This window comes from Saccopteryx bilineata, chromosome 11 (genome assembly GCF_036850765.1).
Source record: "Saccopteryx bilineata isolate mSacBil1 chromosome 11, mSacBil1_pri_phased_curated, whole genome shotgun sequence".
Taxonomy (NCBI): domain Eukaryota; kingdom Metazoa; phylum Chordata; class Mammalia; order Chiroptera; family Emballonuridae; genus Saccopteryx; species Saccopteryx bilineata.
This window is the reverse complement of record NC_089500.1, coordinates 63,435,075-63,441,093: the sequence shown is the minus strand read 5'-3', so window position 1 is coordinate 63,441,093 and position 6,019 is coordinate 63,435,075.

Here is a 6,019-nt window from a genome sequence, read left to right as displayed (position 1 = left end):
GTGTGTGGGTGTGAAAAAAGCCAGAACTGTGACTCTTCCTAGTTGGCAACTGCTGTCTGTATGATCCCTCTGTGGAGTCTGTGGGAACCACAGAACAGACTTGTACACCAGGAAGGCCTGGAGGTACCGTACTTCCCATGCATAAGACACACCTTTTTTCAAAAAATTTGGGGTCTAAAGATGGTGCATCTTATACAGTATGGTTGTAGATTTTTTATTTGGATGTCCTGCTTTTTTGCACTGTTTTTGCGTTCATTGTTGAAGACAGTGATTTGTCATCAGACACAGATGAGGACAAGCTCATGGATGGGAGTTTTGACAGTGATGAGGAGTTGTGTGAATTTTATGATGAATAAAACTTCATGCCTGGCCTGACCTGTGGTGGCGCAGTGGGATAAAGCGTCGACCTGGAACACTGAGGTCGCCGGTTCGAAGCCTTGGGCTTGCCTGATCAAGGCACATATGGGAGTTGATGCTTCCTGCTCCTCCCCCTTCTCTCTCGCTCTCTGTCTCTCTCTCTCACTCCTCTCTCTCTAAAAAATCAATAAATAAAATATTAAAAAAAAAAAAAAAAAAAAAACTTCATGCCTGACCAGGCAGTGGCGTAGTGGATAGAGCATCGTACTGGGATGCAGAGGATCCAGGTTCGAGACCCCGAGGTCACCAGCTTGAGCGCGGGCTCATCTGGTTTGAGCAAAAGCTCACCAACTTGGACCCAAAGTCTCTGGCTTGAGCAAAGGGTTACTTGGTCTGCTGAAGGCCCGCAGTCAAGGCACATATGAGAAAGCAATCAACGAACAACTAAGGTATCGCAGTATGCAACGAAAAACTGATTGATGCTTCTCATCTCTCCATTCCTGTCTGTCTGTCCCTGTCGATCCCTCTCACTGACTCTCTCTGTGTTTCTGAAAAAACAAACAAAACTTTAGTTCAATAACTTTATGTAATACATTTTGTTTTCAAATTTTGAGCCTTAAAATTAAGGTGCGTCTTATACATGGGAGCATCTTATACGTGGGGAAATACAATATTAGCATCCTCATGAACCAGCATCTAGAGGACAGGTGACTTGGTGTCTGTTTCCTTGGTATCTTCCAGCATACCCAGCACTGTGTACATAATAGATCAGTGTTGATTGAAGGGATGGATGAATTATTGATTGATCAAATGAACTGATGAATAAATGAATATCAGCAGATGCTTTTAAAAGAACATAGAGCCAAGTACTGGGGAGATCCTGAAGTGAGGGGAAGATGGAAAGAAAGAATATGCATACATGCATGCATGCATGTGTACTCTATATAAAGGTGTCAGTCACTATCAGTGTATATATACTTAGTACCTTGAGTTCACCTTATCTGCCACCAACCTAAATTTAGAAAAGGCACTCCTCCACCACCTTGCATGACACAAAATCAGTGTTCTATTTCCAGGTCCTCTCCATTATATGCCAACGAACACCATCCCCCAACTACCCACCAGTCCTGCCAAAGATTCCTGCGTTATAATTCTGTGAATGTCAGCTTATATGAAATGCTGCTGGTGTATTTCATAAAGAGTATTTGCTCTCTAGTTTGTGATTTTTATGGGATCTAACCTTATAAAATCTGTTAACTATATAAAAACTTCACCTTGATAACAAAATTATAAATTTTAAGGAAAAAAGACAAGGGAGTTGCTACAGTTTTTAACTGCACCATACCACTCACAGACATATGGGGGGAGGGGTTCTTGGGTTATGACACAGTTCCATTGCTATGACAGTGACATAACCCAAATTTTGGTGTAAGTCGAAACACTCCCTAGCCTGTGTCGCTTACCTATCCTAACACAGCTATAAACACACTGTACTGCAAATATACTGTACTGTAGTAACAGAAAAAAATGACAAAATGAGTACAAAAAAAAAAGTATGGCCTGACCAGGTGGTGGTACTGGGATGCCAAGGACACAGGTTCAAAACCCCAAGGTTGCTGGCTTGAGCGTGGGCTCATCCAGCTTGAGTGCAGACTCACCAGCTTGAGCACATGCTTGCTGGCTTGAGTGTGGGGTCATAGATGTGACCCCATGGTCTTTGTCATGAGCCCAAGGTCACTGGCTTGAGCAAGGGGTCACTCAGTCTGCTGTAGTCCCCTGGTCAAGGCACATATGAGAAAGCAATCAATGAACAACTAAGGTGCCACAATGAAGAATTAATGCTTCTCATCTCTCTTCCTTCCTGTCTATCTGTCCCTAACTGTCCCTCTGTCTCTCTCTCTGTCTCCGTCACACACAAAAAGTACAATGTTAACAGCATAACCCGAAATACTCATGTCCCAATGTTTTAAAGTTTTTATGGGAGTGAGCATTGTAAACTAGAAAAGTAGTATGTCGAGACTATCGTAACCCGAGGACCCCTGTACACAGATGATGTCTCCATGATTGTCTACCTAGTGGTGAACACCTAGGTCCTAGGTAGAAGTTGTTGCTGGGAGGATTTTAAGTTTGTCATGTCCTGTCATGTTTCCGTTGCAAATTGACAGTGCAATGTGGTGGCCAGGGTAAAAACCAGAGTTTGAAGCAGGAAAATTGAGTTTCACATGTGATTCTCTCCCAGACAGTGTGGCCTTGGGTACGTGACTTGACCTCTGGGTGCCTAGGACTCACCATCTGTAAAAATGGAAATGTGACCTCACTTGTTCTGGGGTTCCAAATAACATTTGTAATGCTGTTTGAATTTGTCAGCGAGAAAGACCCATTACACACTGAAGTCTCCATCCCCAAAGAGCATTACAAATGAGCCTATTAAATCAGTGGCCTGGAAATACCAAGATGTGTTAGGTATGGCGTTTATTTACCTGTATTGTCCACCAGCGTGTTTGCACTTTGATTGGCACATGGATAATTGTCTAATTGGAACACACTCAATTGTAACCAGCAAAAAATGTAATTGTGCATCTGTTGAATGCCATACTTTCCAATGTTAAAATTGTGCTGCAGTCAGCCAATCCAACCAAGAACTTTTTCTGATTAAGTTCTAGCTGCCCGTGAACTGTAATTGATACACTTTGGTACTTAAAAGTTCAGGCTAGAAAGAATATTATTCAGGCTCATATATATATTTCAAGTGAAAAGGGGCTAGGGGCCTGACCTAAATTACCTAGTTGTGGATTATCACACTTTTGTGTTTGTGTTTTTTTAAATTTTTTATTAGTTTTAATTTATTGTGTTAACATGGGTTCAATTGTCCCACCCTCACCCCCCACCCTCATGTCCCCCATTACACCCCCTTTTCTTTCTCCCCCTAACTCCCTCCCCCCTTTCCCTCTGGGATTTGCTGTCCTGTTATCTCTATTTATGTGTTGATGTATATATAGTTTCACTAATCCCTTCACCTTCTCTGATCCCATCCCTTCATCCCCCTTCCCTCTGACAGCTGTCCCTCTGCTCCCTGTGACCCCACCTCTGCCTCTATTTCATTCCTCAGTTTACTTAGTTCACTAAATTCCACATATAAGTGAGCTCATATGATATTTGTCTTTCTCTGCCTGGCTTATTTCACTTAGCATAATAATCTCCAGGTTCATCCAAGCCATCACATAAGGTAATATTTCCTTTTTCACGGCCATGTAGTATTCCATTGTGTATATGTACCACAGCTTTTTAATCCACTCATCCACTGACTGATACTTGGGCTATTTCTAGATATCTTTGGCCAGGGCATTTTTAAACCATTGTATGGGGTTACTTTAGGTCTCTGAGCTTATCAGGTTTAGTATGTGGCTCCTTTTGTTTGCCCACATTGTTCATCGTGTCAGCATGGCCATTCAGCCTCTACCTGAAAATGTCAAGCTCTGATCAGCTGCTCTGGATGTGTGGACACCTACAATTTTTATAAGTTTTTTGTTTGTTTCTTACCTGGAGATTTAGTGAAAATGTCTGCTTGCAAGATCTCTCCAAGTTTTCTCTTTTGGAACCTTCCAAGATGAGCCCTTCCTATGAAAGCCATGCAGATATTGAATGAGTATGTCTGATTTCTTTTCAAAATCCTTGAGAGCCGAAGAAGCCCCAGGCCCTGATGGGAACAAAGCAGACTCGGCCTCTGCATAGCTAGGGGCTGGGGTGAACTTCGGTCAGTGAACGGAAGACTAGGGAAACGATGCAGCACTATGGGGCGGAGTCTGGGAGGAGAGACCGAGGCAGCTACCCTTGTGCAGGTGGAATCTTCATCAGGAAGACAGAGGAACCAGGCACAGGAAAGCGGATGTGGCTGAAGCAGAGCAGGAGCAAGAGGTGACAGCGGAGTTGGGCAGAACCACACTGGGCTTTCAGGCTGAAAGGAAAGCTTTTCTTCTGTGCTCACAACACTTCTGACAGGTGTGTGGGTTTTCCACACCAATCACAATTCTGTAGTCAGACCTGGTGTCCTACATTTTAAACTCGGGTCTGACACTACCAGGAGTCAGCACAGACTCCATAAATTGTGGTGCAGTGGATAGAGTATCAGCCTGGGATGCTCAGGATCCAGGATCGAAACCCCAAGGTCACTGGCTTGAGCGCAGGCTCATCAGCTTGAGCGCGGGGTCTCCAGCTTGAGTGTGGGATCGTAGATATGACCCCATGGTCGCTGGCTTGAGCCCAAAGGTTGCTGACTTGAAGCCCAAGTTCACTGGCTTGAGCAAGGGGTCATTGGCTCAGCTAGAGCCCCCCACTCCCGAGTCAAAGCATATATGAGAAAGCAATCAATGAACAACTAAGGTGCCACAACCATAGTGGATTTTTCTCACCTCTCTCCCATCCTGTCTGTCTCTTGATTAAAAAAAAAAAAAAAAAAAAAGGAAAAGGCACAAGTGTATGAGAGAGAGAGAGAGCACATTCCTGTGCGTGCGTGTGCACGCGCACTCGCGCGCACGTGAGATAGAGAGAGAGAGAATGAATACTGGATCTTCTGCCTTAACTGTTTTTACCTATTTTTCTAAGGGCAGGAATTTCAGAGGAGGTCTTAGGAGGATCTCAATAGAATATTCATTAGCTTTCCAAATGTGATGCTGATGCATCAAAACGAGCAGGATATAGGGTCATGGTCATGGTCTCTACTGATTGGTCAGTGCTAGATTAGGGGGGTATTGGTCATTGCATCTGGTCCTGATGTCAGCCACGGCGTCGCTTCTGGTTTTGCTGCTTTCCTGGGCCTAGTGCCAACCCACAGCTGAAGTCTGGATGTTATCTCTAGTTTGACCAAAACTCTGGCTCTGTGGTCAACAGACTCAAAACTTTGTTTCAGAGTATTTGATGTGGATCTGCACCTCATTGCCCTGAGGGCTTACTGCTTAAAGGAGTGGTTATGCAAAGGAGAAGAGTCTGGTGAGTCAGGGTGCTGGGAGGTTTTTTGTTTTGTTTTGTTTTTAGTTTTACTCTTATTTTATTTTATTTTTGGATGAGGCCAGTTTGAGTTAGCTTTCTGTCTCAGTTTCCCCATTACACTTGCCAAAGAAGTGTCCAAACTTCTTACTATCCTGCATCACCTAGGGAGTTTGGGATGTGCCACCCTTCCTGACCATGGATGTGGTCTTGTTCACCAACCCAGAAGCTCTCCAAAGAACCTTCAATTAGGGCTTTTATATAGAGGCTTCATTAGGTGGACATGATGATTAAATCACTGGCCATTAGTGATGAGCTCAACCTCCAACCCTTCTCCCCTCCCCCAAAGTCAGGGACTGGGGTTGAAAGTTCCAATCCTCCAATCACAGGGTTCCCCTGGCAACCAGGTGTGGTTGAAAGGGCTTGTTACGCCCTAACTGAGCCCTGAGTAGCTCAGTTGGTTAGAGAGTCATTCCAATATGCCAAGGTTGTGGGTTCAATCCCTGGTCAAGGCACATACAAGCCAAGAATCAACCAAAGGTGGCATAAATGGGTGGAGCAACAAATCAATGTCTCTCTCCCCTCCCTTTCCTCCCCCCTTTCACTCTCTAAAATAAATTTAATTATTTTTTAAAAAAGAAGAAGGGGCTTGTTATAAATAACAAAAGACATCACTTTT